The sequence below is a fragment of the Ursus americanus genome, chromosome 2 (genome assembly GCF_024610735.1).
Source record: "Ursus americanus isolate L20-20 chromosome 2, mUrsAme1.1.p, whole genome shotgun sequence".
In the NCBI taxonomy this organism is placed as follows: domain Eukaryota; kingdom Metazoa; phylum Chordata; class Mammalia; order Carnivora; family Ursidae; genus Ursus; species Ursus americanus.
The window spans coordinates 100,204,365-100,223,362 of NC_142128.1; positions in this window are offsets into that span (position 1 = coordinate 100,204,365).

Genomic DNA, 18,998 nt, shown 5'->3' on the forward strand with positions numbered 1-18,998 from the left:
CTGAAGGAGGGGTGGTAAGAACTGGGTCTACTTCACAGAGCTAGTCTGGAGAGCAAATGCATTGGCACATGGAGGATGTGTATCCCAGAACCTGGTATACAGTAAGTGCACAATAAGGGCTTGCCATCCCTCTTACCCATGGTCTTTCTAAAAATGCACACAAGAACAATAATTTCTTGAGTGCTCACCACGCGCCAGGCACTGTGCTCAGCTCTGAGCATGTATTCACAACAGCAGAGGAAGCAGGTGTCCAAACGCACCTTCCAGAAGCAAAGGGAAGGAGCAACGCAGAGGGAGGGACTGAGTCCCATCAGAGTGCTCACGTCTCCCATAGTCTGAAACCCCCTGCACCCCACTGGCCTCCTGCTCTCTCTGGGACAAGCGCAGCCTCCACCGGGAGCTGAGCTGTGGCTTCTCTTTGCAAGTGATTAGCAGGGACTTACTTGATGCAAACATTTGGGCCTTAAGTCAAGCCAAAAGGTGCAGAAGTGTCACATTCGCAGGCGACCCAGGACCCATGGCCCTTCGTCCCTGGAAGCTGTCCTGAGCTGCTGTTCCATAAATATGCAACGGTCCACCTCCCTTGCCACTTGCGGAGAGGAAGCCCGGTGGCTTATCACGGGCCAGGATGGTGCCAAGGAAGTAACACCCGAGCTGCCCCTTGCAGGTCGGGGACCCCTCCCCAGGCCTCCAACATCTAGGCCCCAGGAGCCCCCTGGGGCTGGAAGTTCACAATGAGGCCATGTGGCCCCCTGTGTTGGTTTCAACAGGGACCTGCTGTCCCAGGACTGGGAGAGGTCAGGCCCAGTGCTGCTGCTCCCTGGCCATCCGGGCAGGAGAACACGAGGTTCTCTTGCCGCCCCCCTCCCCCCAGGAGACACCTCGGGGCTGAGGACCCCTGGGACTCCTCAGTGGCCCGAGCCCCTTTTGTAGCAGGGATCACCGATCAGTTACACTGAAACTTCATTTTCCCAAGAAGACTGTAAACAGAAAAGACTGTCCTCTCCCGGATTCTCTGCCTCCCCCAGGCCAGACACTGGGCTCCTGGGTTGGCCTTCCAGCACACAGACGACTCTAGAGTTTCGTCCTCAGTGGGGACTGGAACTACTAGTCAACACCCAGCATCTCTGACTGAGGAATGGGGCTTCTGGAACCCGGTGCTCAGGGGGCCCCTCGGGGCCAGTGGGCACGTGGGCAGGTGGTCCACAGTTGGGAAACAGAACTCTTCTCGATCCTGGGGACCTCTCTCAGGCGGGAGTAGCCTGGGAGCATTTGGGACCCCAGAGGGTTTGCCCAGCAAGGGTCCCCCTGCTCCTGTCCCCGGCTACTTTGTAGACTCAGGGAGCTGAGAGCCGACATGGCCTATCCAGGCCAATCTGCCCCTACCCCCATTTTTATTTTTTATTTTTTATTTTTTTAAGACTTTTTATTTATTTATTCGACAGAGACAGAGACAGCCAGCGAGAGAGGGAACACAAGCAGGGGAGTGGGAGAGGAAGAAGCAGGCTCATAGCAGAAGAGCCTGATGCAGGGCTCAATCCCACAACGCCAGGATCACGCCCTGAGCCGAAGGCAGACGCTTAACCGCTGTGCCACCCAGGCGCCCCCCCACCCCCATTTTTAAAGCAGGAAAACTAAGGCTTGGAGAGGTGACCACTTGCTCAAGCTTCCACAGTTTCTGATGGCTGCCAGCAAAAAGCTCGTTCTTCGATTCCCAGGCCTGAATTCCTTCCACACCCCAGAGCTCTTTCCAGGGCACAGTCCTGCCCAACCCCTGAATCAGGCAGAGCACACCTCCCAGCCCCAGACGAGCTGGGGACTCAGAAGGGTCAGGCCAGGGCTGGGCAGGGACCATGGAGAGGCAGACAGACAGAGGACAAATCCCCGGACTCCCTGGACATGGGCTTTTAGTCCTGAATGTGGATTCCAGGCCGACTGGAGTTTTGCTGGGGAAATAAAATAATTGGGCAATTAGCTAGTGGCCAAAAGAAAAACACGAATGTGGATTGGGACACTTTTTACCAGGGGCTCATTACCCAGCAGGAGGGAGAGCAGCGGCCTTTGTCGTGCAGAGCTGGGACGCAGGCCTGCCTGCTGGCCGACACTGCGGATCTGGGTGGACGGTCTGGTCTGGCGGTCTGTGGGCTCGGGGTGGGCTCCAAGAGCAGGGAAAACAACGAAGTTGCCTCTTCTGACCTGTGGGAGGGAAGACTACTTCTAAAGCTGTCTAAATCCGCCCCTTCTCCCCCAGGCTTTGTGAGGCAGAAGAAACCCATACCATTCACCAACCTGTACTGTTAGGAATTGTAAAGTTTTGCAAAGACTTTTTTTTTTAACCAGGGAAAGGTAAAATGAGTTTTTGTTTTTGTTTTTTTTATTCCAGTGTAGTTAACATACAGTGTTCTATTAGCTTCAGGTGTATGTAAAGACTTTTATCTTTCAGAGATACGTTGGGATGCTGGGAGTGTTATCTGTCTGAATGCAAATACCTTTGAACACCATGGGTCCAATTATACACAGATTTTTTTTTTCAATTGATACAGTCTAGGACTGTAAGTGTATTTTCTCTTCCTTACGATTTTTTTTTAAGATTTATTTATTTATTTAGAGAGAGAGAGAGCACAGGCAGGGAGGGGGCAGGCAGGGAGGGGGCAGACAGAGAGGGAGAAGCGGACTCCCCGCTGAGCGCAGAGCCCCACTCAGGGCTCGATCCCACCAACCAGAGACCATGACCTGAGCCGAAATCACGAGTCAGGTGCTCAACCGACTGAGCCACCCAGGCGCCCCTTCCTTATGATGTTCTTAATGATATTTTCTTTCTCTAGCTTACCTTACTGTAGGAATACAGCATATAATACACAGACCATACAAACGACGTGGTAATCAACTGGTCAGGTTATCGGTAAGGCTTCTGGTCAAGTAGTGAAGTTTTGGGGGAGTTGAAAATCCTACGCAGATTTTCGACTGCACGGGGGTTGGCGCCCCAACCCCCATGTTGTTCAAGGGTCAGCTGTACCCTGCGCTCACACTGGGTCTGTTGCACGCGTATGCTTTAGGACCCGGGACACTTGAACCAAAGTCTCCCCCAACCTAGGTGGCCCTTAGAGAGCCCAGCCTTCCAGCTCACTCCATCCTGTTGGTTCAGAATTCCTCGGATTCTGCAGTGGCCCGGTCCCCTCGCGCTGCACAGCGCGGCTGTGTTGGACATGGTGTCAGCCGGCCTGAGCTTTGACGGTGGGCTCCCACCCCACACTGGCACGGAGCCCCACACAGCTCTCCCACGATCCCTGTTCCAGCATCCCACCTTCTCCCTAGCCCGGCTTGTTCTGTGGCACAGTCCCCGGTGTGGTGACTTCTGCCCAGAACCACCCAGCAACCTGTCTATCCACAGACGTCCGGACCCCGGGCCTCCTGCCTGGGCCCCACTGGGCACACAGTCGAGAACCTGACCGGAGCAGGGGGAGGCCGGCTGCAGCTGCAGAAGCAGGCCCAAGAGGGTAAAACAGCGGTCCTGCCACGAAGGTGATGGTGATCTGGCCTGTTCCAGATGGTTCCTCAGCTTCCTGATTGCCTCAGAGAAGAAAGAAAGGGCCCAGGGAAAAAAAAAAAAGTAAAAGAATTTTTTCCTGAGGTTTTTTTGGGCTCTCCCTGAGCATTTGAGAGTAAGAACAGATGAATGGAAAGGTTTTTTTCTCTCTCTAAATGCTCCAAACATAATCATGATATGCAAACGAAGTTTCATATTTAACATCTAAAGTTAACATCACATAGGTCAATATTTCCCTCGAAACTTCTGCTACTTCGGGGCGCCCGGGTGGCGCGGCTGGCTGAGCGTCCAACTCTTGATTTCGGCTCAAGTCATGGTCTCAGGGTCCTGGGATCAAGCCCTGCATGGGGCTCCACGCTCAGCGCGAGGCCTGCTGGAGATTCTCTCTCTTTCTCTGTCTGCCCCTACCCCCAAATAAATAAGTAAATCTAAAAAATAAAATAAACTTTTACTTCTCCACCACCAGGCTTTCCTGCAAAAAACTCATTCTGCGTCGTTCTGAATATTTTCACTCTCGGGAGCCCTGACAGAGGAGCGGGAGGCCGGCGTTCGTTCTGAGCCGTGCCCCTCTGCCGGGGTGACCCCTAACCTGACCCCCAGAGGCTCTCCTGAGGCCCAGCCTGGCTTCCCAAGCCCACACCCCGCCCAGCCAGCAGCCACCTGCCCACCGCACGCTGGCCTCTCATGGAACAGCCCCGGACGGCCAGCTATGGGCTCGTTCTTCACGCTTCTTTACCTTCGAGAGAGTCTCGTCTGGCAAGTCTGGCATAAACTTCACTTCCTCCATGAAAATCCTCCCCTGCTGCTCTGCTCACCCCCGTCTCTCCCTGTCCAGGGCATCCCTCTGTTCTCTGGATGTCTCTGACCCCTCGTGGGAACAGCGGGATGGCCCACCCTGGTGGCACTGTGGACACAGATACCCAGCAGACTAGCTCAGCAAGGGATGGACACTCTCTTGTTGGGATGTGCAAACAACTAGTGCTCAAACAGTGTATGCTAGGTGCGGGGGACGGGAGGAAGGGAAGCGAGAATGCATGGATGGGTGAGTTCCTTTTTAGTAAAAAAAAAAAAAAGCCTGAAGGGGGAAATTAGAGACTTGAGTTCTTAGTCCAGATTAGGTTACTCGTAGCTAGTAACACATACAACTTCGAGGCTGAAAAACATACCATTGGCAGATGGACGGACAGTGACAGGTGTCTCCTACGCTGCCCGCCCCCCACCCCCGGCTGTCTTGTGGGTGCCCTTCCAGAGCCATCAACCTGCACAAGCCCAGGTGTGCGATCACACCAGGATGGGGGCACGTTCTCCTGTTCTCACCTGCCCACGTCTAAGCTCTCTCTCTGCCCTTGGGAGTTTTCAGGGCCGAAGGGAGGCCCCCCAGTTCTGCCCTTGGATCATCGCCTCATCTTTCTTTGGGGTCACCCTGTTCTAGATGGGAAGTCTTCACGGCGCAGACCGGATCACAGTTTCCAGGGTGCAAGTACTGAGCCCATCAGAATGGACCCAGCCCCCCCGCCCCCCGAGTCCAGGGAAGAGCCCTCGAGCCCTGGGGAGGGAGGTGGTGGTGGTGCTGCTCTAATCTCCAGAGCGGGGCTGATAAAGTGGGAGGAAGGATTTGCACCTCTGAAGGGCGACTAGAAAGCTGGGCTGAGTAAACAAAATACATAATAACGAGCAGGCATCATCTGGGAATCCAAGGATTAGCCCTGTCCCGCTGGGGCCCACCCTTTCCCCAGCGTTTTATCAAGAGCTCAGCGCAGCGGCTGTCTGGGAAAGGAAACGAGCTTTTGCCGTGCGAAGCCCCTGGCCTGCTCGGGCCCACTTCCTGCACGTTCATTAGAGGGTGTGACACTCGGGCCACCACGCAGCCCCGACACCTCCTGCAAACACTTCTTGCTTCCTATGCAATGCCGCGCTCAGCCGTCCCGGGAGCATTTGGCCGCTGCTTGGTCCGGGGGCTCTGAGAGGTTCCTGGTGAGAGCTGATGAGTTCCCTAAAGAGATGTGTGTGTGTATGTGTGTGTGTGTGTGTGTGTGTGTGTGTGTGTGTGTGTGTATGCGTGTGTGCACGTGCGTTACATCTGCACGGTGTGTTTTCAAGGACGTGTCTGGGGTACAGAACCCCACAGGGAAGAAGGATCTGCAGCCACAAGCACCAGTCTCCCCGCTTGGTCCTTCCCAGCGACAAACCCCACTTGGGACACACATCCTGCACAGGGTGGGGGTGGGGGGGTCTCCTTCCTTCAATTTGCTAACTTAGACATTGACGCCCTGCCACAACGAGCAAGGCCTTGGCTCCTCTCCCTCACTCTGCATTCCCCCCTCCTCGCCAATTTTTAATACACACGGCGTAATTTGGTTCTGCCACTTGTGCAAACGCACACAGAACACTCAAACCTCCGGCTCTTGCCCTGGAGCTGCCCACAGTGTCTCGCTATGTCACGAGGCACGACCAGGGGGTGGGGACACTGGAGATGTCTGCGCTGGGGGAGCCCAGCCACCCCAGGGGAGATAGCACGGTGCGGGGGGGGGGGGGTGCCTGCCAGAATCTCTCCAGAGACGGGGATGGCTGTGAGACTTCTCCAGGCAGACCCCCAGCGGCCTTTGCACGCCAGCTCCTTGCCTCAGGCGGCCGAAGCCTTGTCAAAGGGCAGAGCCCCTTCATGAGGAAGGGAGGTCAGTTGACCTAGGAACCCCAAAGGGTGTCCCCTGTCCTCAGAAGGAGCAAGACAGGGAGCAGACGGGGGCCCTGTGGCTCCCTGCCCCCACCCCAAGGCTCATCGCCCATGGTGTCTGTCTATCCAGGCCTCCTTGCTGACACATCTCTCTTTCTACCCTCAAAACAGTGGAGGCTTTCAGAAGGGAAACTGAGGCCAAAGTGCACAAACTAATTCCGTTTTGAGGTCATGCAGCCTGACTTTGAGGGATTCGAACCCCCACTGGGATTCAAACCCAGGGCCCCTGACCAGCCAGGCTGCACCTTCATCTTGTGGGTAAACAAGCTCCTAATCCCAGCAGCAGGGTCCTCCTGGGAGGCCAGCGAATCCCGTCTGCAGTCCCTGAGCATCCGTCCACCAGCAGACCTCGGGGCTGGGGACCCAGAGACAGGTCCTGCGCTGGGGGAGCTCACCCCCAGTACTCAGGTGATGTGTGAAGCAGCCTGTTTCAGATTTTCCTCCCCTTGGGGTGGGGGGCCCTTGCATGCTGACTGCCATCCCCCGAGCCTCTGGGCTGGGCAAAGGCCCCCCAAGCTGACTCACGGCTCTAAGCTCCTCAAGGCCCGGCCGGCCGTGCCACATCCTTGACTGCACAGCCAGTGGCCTCCTCGCCACCCCAAAGGACACTGGCCAGACTGCCTGTGGGCCCCAGGTCACGAGACCAGGCTTGGCAACAGCGTCAAAGCTCGGGGCACCTGAACAAATAAGACAGGGCCTAAAGAACTAAAGCGATGAGTCGGGAAATGTGTGCATGAGACCCAGGCCAGAGATGCCGGCTTCTTCCCACAGCAACGACCCCTCCCTGCTTCTGAGGGGCCCCAGCGCCTGCCTCCAGGTGATGTCACATGCTGGTCATGGCCACACATCACGTGGCTTTGGGCCTGTCCCTGGTCCATCTTCCACATCTACAGAGCAAGGAGAAGGACCGAGCCTTCTTTGTAGGGCTGTTAAATCAGTTAGTACTTATAAAGCACTTAGAAGGGGCTCCTAGTGGCTCAGTCGGTTAAGGGTCTGCCTTCTGCTCAAGATCATGATGCCGAGGTCCTGGGATCGAGTCCCACATCAGGCTCCCTGCTCAGTGGGGAGTCTGCTTCTCTCTCTGCTCTTCCCCTCACTTGTGCTCGCTCTCTCTCTCTCTCAAATAAATTAATTAAATCTTTAAAAAAAAATAAAGCACTTAGAAAGAACAGGAAAACCCTACGTGAGTGCTTTAAAAAAAAAAGGAAAAGAAAGGATCCCAGAGGGGCGCCTGGGTGGCTCAGCCGTTAAGCGTCTGCCTTCAGCTCAGGGCCTGATCCCAGGGTCCTGGGATCAAGCCCCATGTCGGACTCCCTGCTCCGCTGGGAGCCTGCTTCTTCCTCTCCCACTCCCCCTGCTTGTGTTCCCTCTCTTGCTGGCTGTCTCTCTCTCTGTCAGATAAATAAATAAAATCTTTTTAAAAAAAAAAAGGATCCCAGAAGCTGCTTCACTGACCCCAGGGCCCTCAGCCAGGGCCCATCCGTGCAGCACAGCCCTGGTCAACGGGAAGATAGCATCCCACAGGCACCTGCTTAGTGAAGACCCCCTGTGAAAAGTCGGTAATATGTATCAAGGACCTTAAGGGGCGCCTGGGTAGCGCAGTGGTTAAACATCTGCCTTCGTTCTAGCCCCACATCAGGCTCCTCCGCTGTGAGCCTGCTTCTTCCTCTCCCACTCCCCCTGCTTGTGTTCCCTCTCTCGCTGGCTGTCTCTCTCTGTCAAATAAATAAATAAAATCTTTAAAAAAAAAAAAAAAGGACCTTAAAAATATCTGTGGCCTTGACAGCCAGTAGCTGCACCAGTGGTGAGCAGGGGGTAAGGGAGAGCCGCCCGATTGCCGTGCTGTCTCCTGGAGTGCATGCGACATCGTGTGTCAACTAGACGTCAATACAAATAAAAGAAAAAGAACTAAAGACGTAAAAAATATTCCGAGCCTTGCTCCAGGCAAGTCCCCTTTTGAGGATCTGTCCCAGGCAGATACTGTGAGACTCAGGTAAAAGTTGTCTACAAAGATTCTACACAGCATTTCTAGAACTACAAAAAAATTAAGAAAAGTATAAATGCCCAACAAAAGAAAGACCAAAGGATGGTATATACACAAAATGAATTATTAGTCATGAAAACTCATGTTTAAAAAAATTTTAAAAGGGGCGCCTGGCAGGCTCAGTCGGTGGACCACGTGACTCTTGATCTCAGGGTGATGAGTTCAAGCCCCACAGTGGGTGCAGAGATTACTTTAAAATAAAAATCTTTTTTAAAAAAAAGAATTTTAAATGGCATGAGGAGAGCTCACACCATGTCAATTTAAAAAGGAATGCATCGAATTGTTTCTAATGTAGGATTCCAGTCAACATACACAGAAGAAAAAAGGAAATTTACCAATGTGTTCACGGTGATTACTCCTGAGTTGAAGAAATCTGGGTGATTTTTAATGTCATCTTTATACTCTTCCTGTAGTTCCCAGAATTCCTGAGAGCTTGCTTTATTTATTTATTTATTTTTAATCATCAGAAAAATGAGATTTTTGTTTTGCTTTGTTTTTCTTTGCACAGCTCAGGTGTCACAACAGATAACTTTCTTTTTTTTTTCTTTTTTTTTTTTTAAAGATTTTATTTATTTATTCGACAGAGAGAGAGACAGCCAGCGAGAGAGGGAACACAAGCAGGGGGAGCGGGAGAGGAAGAAGCAGGCTCATAGCAGAAGAGCCTGATGTGGGGTTCGATCCCAGGACTCCGGGATCACGCCCTGAGCCGAAGGCAGACGCTTAACCGCTGCGCCCCCCAGGCGCCCCACAACAGATAACTTTCTGCCAATAACCTGCCTGCTTAGAACCTGGGGTGAGTTATTTAACCACAGACACTCAGTCTGATGACCCACAACAAGGGGAGAAAGGATACCTACTTCACGGAGTTTGGGGATAAGAAAACGAAATAAAGCACCAGCATCCGGGGGCTCCTCAGAAGCAGGGTGCATTGGCTTTGCTGCCAATCCAGTAATTGCACTATTTTTTTAAAAGATTTTACTCATTTATTTGCAAGAGAGAGCGTGCGCTGTGCAGGGATGAAGGAGCAGAGGGAGAGGGAGAAGCAGACTCCCCGCTGAGTAGGGAGCCCGATGTGGGGCTCGATCCCAGGACCCTGAGATCATGACCTGAGCCAAAGGCAGATGCTTAACCAACTGAGCCACCCAGGCGCCCCCAGCAATTGCACTATGAGGTATTTATTCCTTCCTCTTTTCATGCCCTTACAACTTGTATCCGTGTAAACAGCAAATCTTAAAAGATAATCTACCTCCAAGTTTGGCAGATTGTGCTTTTAATGTAGTGGAATTTCATACTCGTCCCTGTTGTACACATTTACTATACTTACCATTTTCATAGGTATTTGATTTAATTTTGCAGCCACAGCAAAGGCATTTCCAGTTTTTACTATTGGAAACACTGCTATTATAAACATCTCTGTGCATACGATTCTTTTCTCTTTCGACCTACTTCCTTGGGGTGGGGGGTGAATTTGCAGATGGTACTAGCATTTTCGTTACTCTGCCTAGTTCCACTCCAAAAGGATGTTCACATTTTCTAAGTCTCCTGCAATGACATGAGGGTACGGGTTTCCCAGAATCCTCAACAGGGAATCTTCAAAGCTAGCTTTCTTGTGTAGCTACTCAGACGAAAGCTATAAAATGACTACTCAGTGTTGTCTGAAGCTGCCCTTCCTTAGGATTTAATTATTTTCCGTATTTATTGTTTCATTTCCTCCAGACTGTCGTGTTGGAAAAGGATAATTGTAGACATCCTATTGCAGAAAATATCAAGAGGTCATATCCCCACTTTTAGCGACAGTGGCAACTTGTCTTCAAAGTCTTTAGTGTAAGCAAGACAGTGTGATATTGGTTAGGAACAAATACACCAATAGAATAAGAGAGTTAGAAACAGGACCCGTGGATATGCGAACACTTGGTTTATGACAAAGGTAGGGCAGCATCGTAGTAGAAAAAGAACAGCCTTTTCAACAAATAGTGCTGAATCTATTAAGGATCCATATACAAAAAAAATGAAATTGGACCCCTACCTCACATCATACATACAAATCGATTTCTGGTGGAGTAGGGACCTAAATGTGTAAGGCAAACCTATCAAGTTTTCAGGAGACAACAAGGGTTCATGTCTCAATGAACACAGGATAGGGCAAGATTTCTTAGACACATAAGACACTATCATAAAACTAGCTCTTTCTTTTTACCCAATATTTTTAGCTTCTCTGTCTCCTACATCTGCACAAAATCATAATGAAGTAGGGGGATGAGAACTATCGTAAAAAAACAGATTGTTCAATTAAACCATATGAAAATCAGGGATGTTTACCTATCAAAAATATTTTAATTAAACAGAAAACTAAAAGAGTTAACCATAAAGGAAGAAATTTGATAAACTAGCCTATATTAAATGTGAGACTTCTGCTCAAAAGCCTCCATTAAGAGTAAAAATTCTAGCCAGACAGCAGGAGAAGACACAATTCATGTATCTGACAAAGAACTCGTATTCAGAATATATAAAGACTCAGTAAGAGTCGCTCGGAACGGAAATCCAGCTGCGGAATGGGCAACAGACCAGCACAGACAGTCACAGAGAGGACGTCCAAACGGCCAACAAACGGGAAACGATGCCCACCCTCACTAGGGATCAGGGAATGCAAGTCAACGCACAGTGCGGTCCCACCACGATCCCACTGTTAAGAAGGACAGAAAGTACCCAGTGTTGGCATTTCTGCCACTATTGCCTAAAGCTGACGGTACACACGTCCCATGACCAGCATAGCTGTGTGGCCAATAGAAAGGTTGTGTGTTCGCCAAAACCATGTGCTAGAATGTTCATAGTGGCGCTTCTGGTAAGGCCGCCGACCTGGGAACCATCCAAACGCCCATCCGTCCTCTGTTACGCGATGAACAGAAGGCTGCACGGTGACAAACGTGAGCGAATGACACCTACCCAAAACCATACGCCGACTCCACATCCCTCCACGCGCAAAAGAGAACGGACTCCGCGTTCCGCTTACCCTCGGGACGTGTTGCCCAGAGGCCGGCAGAAAGGGGCTTTGGAGATGCCAGCAATGTTCTGAGCCTCGATCTGGGCGCTGGTCACACAGTTTACTTGTAGGAACTTCACCTCGTACATTACGACTTACTCTTCTGTGTGTATGTTATGTTCAGTAACACGTTTATTGTAAGTCACCGTTAATGAAAAGACAGGTGGAGAGTAGAACATGGCTGAGGCCTGGCCTGCTCTGTAAACCAGGGGCCCCCCTTTTAGGGTCCCTTCCTCTTTCCCTAAAGACATATTTTTACATGTTTCTACAGATACATGTACTTTGAAAATAAATTCCTTTTTGTGTTTATTGGATCGATTTTCCCCCAGCACAAACTTCTGAACGCAGGTGGATGGAACTTCGGCCCTTTCTCTGGGGAAGAGTCTTCAAATAATGTTATGATGTTGCCCTTGGTTTCTGGTCTCCTGTGGCGAAAAGATTCGATATGTTTCTTTCTAAAGCTCTTTATCTTTACCCAATGTTTTTAGCTTCTCTGTCTCCTACAGCTGCACAAAATCGCAACGAAGTGGGAAGATGAGGCCACTGCAGGGTCACCTCCTTAGGGCTGAGGCGAAGGGGGGCTGGCCCTGTCCCCCTCCCTCCCCCCCGTGATCAGAGATGGGGAAAGCCGGGACTCTAACCAGCTAGGGCAGCCCCTCCCCAGGCGACCGCCTGCCGATACCGGCACTGCTATAAATGAGCTTGTAGGGCAGGTGACAACAAGTCACAACAGGTCGCGCCCCCCAGACCACCTGCCGGCACCCCTTCACCCAGGCGCCCATCAGCACATCCCCCGCGAGCCCTGCAGCCATGACCCAGACACAGTCTGGGGCCTGGGCCTGGGTCATTCCAGGGGAGGAGATAGACGATAAACAAGACAGCAGAGAAACCAGATAATGGGAAGGAAGTAAACAGGGTCATGAAAGAGAGAGTGACTGGCAAGGCCTCCCCAAGGGGCCATGTCTGGGGTGAGAAGGGCCAGCACGGGGGTGGGGAGGGCTGGTCAGGCCAGGCAGCTGCCCGTGTGGGGCCCAGAAGGGCGCTGTGTGTGTGGGGGGGGGGGGGGGTTGAAGTCAGGAAGCGGCCCTCGGGGCTGCAGACAGGGGTGAGGGGAAGGGGCCAGCGGAGGGGGTCCCAGGCCATGGGAAGGCTCTAACTCAGAGCCGTGGGAAGCCAGTAGGAGGGCTAAGCAAAAAAAGAGACACGATCTTATTCGCATTTTAAAAGATAATTCTAATGTATTAACAAAATGTCCCATACTCATACAATGGAATATTCTTCAGCCTTAAAAAAGCAAGCCGGACCCCTGCGACCACGTGGATGAACCCTGAGGCCTTCACACTCTGAGAAATGCGCCAGTCTCAGACGGGCAAACACCAGGTGACTCCACTGTTAGGAGGTCCTCCCGGTCAGGACATTCAAAGAGGCAGGAAGCATAGTGGTGGGTGCCAGAGGCCGGCACAGAGGCGCTCCTTGTTGCATGGGGACAGTTTCAGTCTGGGACGGTGAAAGAGTTCTGGAGGTGGACGGGGTGATGGTTCTACCCCAGCCTGAATGGGCTTGGTGCCCAAGAACCGTGCACTTGAAAATGGTCAAAATAGTCAATGGTATGTTATGCATATTTTACCACAATAAAAGAAAACTAATTTATTTATTTGTTTTTTTAGAGACAAGGGGAGAAAGAGGGAGAGAATTTTAAGTAGGCTCACGCCCAGCATGGAGCCCAACGCAGGTCTCGAACTCACGATCCTGAGATCGAGACCTGAGCTGAGATCACAGGTGGGACGCTTAACCGATTGAGCCATCCAGGCACCCCAAGAAAACTCATTTTAAGAGATAATTCCACCTGCTGAGTGGAGGATGGACGGCAGTAACTAGGTCCAAGAGAGGAGGCAGAGGGACCTTCCGCGCCCACGGTACGGGGCGGCCTGTCGGCGGGGCAGAGGCCTGACTGGGCAGCTTCAGTGGGATGGGTGGTGGGCAGATTTGCCCACCAGGTCACTCAGAGCTCAGCCATGGATGCTTTAGGGGGACGCAGAGGGGAAGGTCAATATGTTTCTGACCCACTGACCAATGACAATGACGGAATACGAGAGGAACCAGAAAGCATTCCAAGACAGATGGTGTGAGCGCGCCCTTTGATGTTTGAATTTTCAGAACTGTCTTTCACACTGTTGTCTTCAAAACGATATATCATTTTTTTCAACAAGAAGATTTAAAAGCCCACATGTAAGGCCACCGCACGTCTCCAAGCCGAGCATGTGTCGGGGCGCAGGACAGCCGGCGTCAAATCCACGTCCACAGTGGCTGTTGATCCGGTGGGGTCTGGTCAGCAAGCCCCACCTGCTCCCCGCTCCCGGGCTTTGGTCTGACAGCACAGGGTCATAAATCTAGTCCCCAGGAGGGGTGTTTTGGGGAAGGGCCTCGTTGAACCCTAAGACCCCCTTAGGAGGCAGGGACTAGGGTCCCTATTTTACAAGTAAGGGATGTGGGGCTCATAGAGGTTGAAAGAGCCGTGCGTCTCTGCTCCCCACAGCTGGGCCCAGCCGGTCAGCCAGCCGAATGCCACTGTCCACACCAGGTGGGTGCTCCTGAGAGGGAGACACTAAGCCGTCCGACAGCGATGGAGAGAATTCTCCATCCTCAGGGAGGGGCCCAACAGAGGCAGAGGGCGATGCAGAGATCCTAAGAGGCCAGATCGTCCTCTGGCCCCGGGGCTGGACCTGGCCTCACCGGAGTGGTGCACGGGGGCTATTCTGCGGAGAGAGAAGCCGGCTGGGCTCGGGGAGGGCTGGCAGGCGAGGAGGGCTGAAGGTGCTGGAAGAGCACAGGCTGCGAGCCAGAGGTCCTCTGCTTCAGCCCCAGCTCTGCCCTCTCCGGGCTGGGTATTTAGTGTTTGAAAGCCTCGGTGCTCTGAGGCTCCGGTAACACGGGGGGTGAACAGTGTCTACTCTGAAGGGTTTTGTGAGCAGCAAATTAGATAAGGTGTTTGCACAGCGTTTGTTTATCTGGGGAGGCCTGGGAGGGTCTGCTGGGGGCTCTGGGGGCCAAGGGCAGCAGCTAAGCTCCCCTCCTCAGGCCTGGGCACTCCCAGTGGACAGGAGGTCATGGTGTGGCATGCAGGGCTGCTTCTTACGAACCCCCTCATTTCAGAGCCATGTTCTGCCAGGGGCAGGAGAGTATCTTTAAAGACCCGGGGCCCAGGGGTGCCGGGGTGGCTCCGTCGGTGAAGCATCTGCTTTCAGCTCAGGTCATGATCCCAGGATCCCGGGATTGAGCCCCACATCGGGCTTCCTGCTCAATGGGGAGTCTGCTTCTCCCTCTCCCTCTCCCTCTGCCTCTCCCCCTGCTTATGCTCTCTCTCTCTCAAATAAATAAATAAAATCTTGAAAATAAAAAAAAGACCCTGGGCCCAAGTCACCTCCCCAGTGACCCTGCCTCACTCTGCCAGAGGGACAGAGTCATTCCTCCTGCATCCCACGACCCCCCATGAATACGCCCATCATTGGCCTTCTGTGTCTGAAACCACTGCAGCCACACTGCGGACACCTGCTTTTGCTAGCAGCCCTGAGCCCCGTCCGGGAGAGGGGCATCCCACGGCCGCGTAGAGCAGAGCGCGGGGCAGGCACTCACGGGCGTCTGTTGAATAAAACGGAACCAAACCACAGGGACGTGTTCCCGTGCAGGAGCCTTAACATGTCTCCTTATTACACGAGGAGGCTGATCATGGATTGTTTAGGGAGTACAGGAGATTGGGAAGAGGGGGAAATGGTCCGCTTCCGATCCCCCACGGACGACCTGGGGAAACAGTAACCTGTACGGCCTCACGGGCGGTCTTCCCCAGGCATCATCTTTGTTTTCACATAATGATGTTGCCTTCTTTGCATACGATTTTTTACATCTGGCCTCTCTCCACAAGAGTTACAATATTTCAGGCTTCTATCTCGGCATCATCTTTACTCAGCTCGGGACTACCCATTTTCCCAAAAATCATGTTTCCAAAATAAAGATACAAAGAATTACGCCTGGAAGCTTTCAAAATTGTTTTTATCGGTAAACCCTATTTGTATAAATAGCATCTTGGGTGGAACTCTGATACATAAAGAGATAGCAAAGATATTTTATGCAAATACATTTGTTTTCCAAATCAAGGTCCTGGCATTTGCTTAGGATGATGGCAAGCACTCAGCACACGAAGGGGACAGGGTGACTTGGGGGCCACCCGCGCAAGAGTAATGAGCTGGAACATTGCATCAGGGCACACCTTTCCCACTGAAGAGACACGAGGGGCTCGGGCAGAAATACCTATGTCAGAACTGTACAAAACACAGCTACACCCCCCAAAAAAATATGTTTTAGAACACAAAAATAAAGTTGTTGAATACACAACGACACTCAAATCCCTCCAGCAGAACACAAGAGCAAGCGATTTGGAAAGAACTGTTTGGGGCGCCTGGGAGGCTCAGTCAGTGAAGCATCTGCCTTCGGCTTGGGTCATGATCCCGGGGTTCCTGGGATCGAGTCCTGCATCGGGCTCCCCTGCTTCTCCCTCTCTCTCTGGTTTGTCCTCCCTCTCTTTCTCTATCTCTCAAATAAATAAAAAAAAAAAATCCTACCCACTGCATAGATAGATAGATAGATAGATAGATAGATAGATAGATAGATAGATAGAGTTGTTTGTTAGAGGTGGTACTGTTAGGGGACACTCAGCAAGCCTGTAAGTGATGTGTTCTCCTCTGCAGAGGGAGAGCACAAGCAAAACACGAGGATCTGAGAGTCAGAAAGGACAGAGTCCGGTCAGATCCAGACCAAACCATCCACGTGGCCACTTATTCTGTGTGCGGTGCTGCGGGTCTTAAGGACCCTCCGCTGCCCCAGCTTCGAACCCCGTTTGGTAGTGCCCAGCTCCCTCTACTGGCAACGGGGGGAGCCTGCCTTCCCCACCGAGATCAGTAGTGTTTCTGATGGCTGGTGGTGGTGGAAAACAGAACCCTTTCTAGAGGACTCCCATTCCTGTTGGCACTTTGGCTGCCCTCGGATTTATTAATTTATACTCGAATGGGAACTTCTGGAGACGAATGAAAAGGTTAACACCACGTAGCATTTTTTGACTCTGACACTGAATTGCCCACGGCAGAGAGTAGACATGTACGGCCTGAACCAGACTTCTCCCTCAGACACGGGGCGATGGGCAGGTGGCTGAGCTCAGCCCCCCGGGAGCCACGATGTCCGTCCCCATGTTTGAGTTCAGACCCAAGAGCAGTGCCACAAGCCTAACACTCGGTACCTCCCCGGTTCTGATCAGAGTCAGCCTAGAACCCAGAGCTGGTGTTAAGTCACTGGACGGGGCACCTCTGAGCTAGAAAATCCACTAACAGGCCGGCGCGACGGGTAACCTCAGCCCACGGAAGGTGGGACTTGCCAAGTCCCCTTGAAGTGACCGAAGGAACGGGACAAGGAGGTTCTATCAAAGTGCAGGCAAAGAGGAGCCAGGGCACAAGGCCACGGGCATCCCCGCGCAGGGCCGTGAGGATGCGAACCCCCTGCTTCCAGCCTTTCATGCTCCAAGAAAAGGGCAATTGCAGAACTGCGGACTTCTCCCTTCGCCAGACAAGCCGAAGGGGCGGCGGGGCCACTGGGGGAAGGGCACTGGCCCAGCCAGCTTCATGCTGCCATTCAGAAAACCAAGTCTTCAGCTCTGGCTGTCTGACTCTCCCCCATGTGAAAGCATCTCAGACCTGACAGAGGAAACCCCCACGAAGTCTCAACTTTCCCCTTCCCCCTTTGAGCATGCTTGCCAAGATGGGCACATGCACCCTTTTTCAACAACTAGAAAAGTAATGCTCCCGAAGCAATGGGAAAACCTCACTGTCACAGGCAGAGAGCACAGAGATTGCCCACAGGAGCGTGATGGGTGCCCCTCCGGGTGCACTAGGCTCACACCCAGGCCACGCTTTCTGCGGTCGCTTTCTAGCCAGTTAGTGCAGTGGCGGTGTGAAGGCTGGCCCGGCCAGCAAGGTGCTGGATTCCGGCAGGTGACTAACTGAAGGGCCCTTCATTGGCCTGGACGAACATTCCCTGAAATGCACTGCAGGCTGGGACTCTTCCTACACTATCCTTCCTTCTTCCCTGGCCTTCCAGGGGAGTCCCTCTCCCGCACCGGCCCCCAGTGAATCTCCTACACATCTGTCCCACCCTAGACCTTGGCTCCTGCATGAGCGGAGATCCTAAGAAAATGAGTATTTGTAAAGAGACAAGTTGAGGCATCAGAGGAACTGTGTTCCCATGAAAGAAACTGAAGATACGCTGAGCCTAGCTTGTGTATGCATGTTTCTAAGACCAAAGCAAGCAAGCATGGCCAGGTCCAATCTGAGGAAGATTTCTCTACAGGAAAAACCTAATTGTTGAATTAATGAGCACACGAAGAGTGGCACACGGCACACTGGACACAACAGGAAACTCAAGTTCCATAGGAACCGAGCACAGGAAAGAAGCAACAAGTAACAGGAGAATAATGGTCTAAAATAAAGGCCAGTCTTCTAACCTAAAATGTGTCACCCAATACTATGAACTATTAAAGAAGAGACCACATCTAGAAATAACCTGGAGACTTTTTTTTTCCGGAAAGGGTGAGAGAGAGAGAATCTTAAGCAGACTCCACGCCCAGCACGGAGCCCCTGACGAGGTCTCACAACCCTGAGATCACGACCTGAGCCGAAATCAAGAGTCAGACGCCCAACTGAGCCACCCAAGTACCCCTCTTCATTTCTTTGAAATATATATGTTTGGGATGCCTGGGTGGCTCAGTTGGTTAAGCGTCTGCCTTCGGCTCAGGTCATGATCCTGAGGTCCTGGGATTGAGTCCCGTGTCAGGCTCCCTGCTCAGCCGGGAGTCTGCCTGTCCTCTGCCTGCTGCTACCCCCTGCTTATGCTCTCTCACTCTGTGGCAAATAAATAAATACAAACTCTTTAAAAAAAATAATAAAACATATGATTAAAGTAGAAATTGCAACATATCACAGGGCTTATAAGGAACATAGTTTTATATATATGAAAACAAGACCATCAATGACAGGGTTGGTAAATGAACATATACAGTTGCAAGATTTCTACATTTTGTGCGAAGTGGTACATGAACTCTAGGGAGACTGAAAACCTGAGAATGGATATCGTCCTAGAGCATCCACTAAAACATTATGCAGACAGGACAGCTAAAAAGTCAATCCGTTAAACTGTAATTCTAAATAAACAACTAATCCAAACAAAAAAACAATAAAATGATAAACCTAAATCTGACTCTACCAGTAATCACGGCTTGCTGTGAATTGAAAGGTGGCGCCTGTCAGAACGGAGAGAAGTGTTAAGAGCCAGGTATGTGTTGTGTATAGGAACTCCACTCACTGTAAGTAGAAAGACAGAGGCAGAAAGTGGTGTCTCGCGCACACAGTACGCATTAGAAGGCTGGAGAAGCTCTAATTCACATCAGATACAACAGAACTGGACATAAAAGGTATTAGGAGAGGAGCACCTGGGTGGCTCAGTGGTCAAGCGTCTGCCTTCGGCTCAGGTCATGATGCCAGGGTCCTGGGATCAAGCCCCGCATTGGGCTCCCTGCTCAGCGGGAAGCCTACTT